Consider the following 298-nt stretch of genomic DNA (forward strand, 5'->3'; position numbering starts at 1 on the left):
AAAAGTAAATTTTTCGTTCCCAAATCAGTCACGGGCTGAAAGTGAAAAATAATGAGGCAATTTAGGCTAATGAATGCCCCCTGGATAATGCAAGCTTTATCGATCACTATCGTATTCGCTAATTTTCTTCTATGCCTTTTATAATAGTTTTCCGATTAAGGTAATAACATAAGGATAGTCATTAGTCAAACCGTAATTATAATTAAAACTCTTTCTGCTGATAGTCCTTCGGGAAATAAAGGATACTGAATCGTTCTTTGACGTTACGAATACATCTGATGTGTTAGGTTATTTACTG

This window comes from Penaeus monodon, chromosome 15 (assembly GCF_015228065.2).
Source record: "Penaeus monodon isolate SGIC_2016 chromosome 15, NSTDA_Pmon_1, whole genome shotgun sequence".
NCBI lineage: Eukaryota > Metazoa > Arthropoda > Malacostraca > Decapoda > Penaeidae > Penaeus > Penaeus monodon.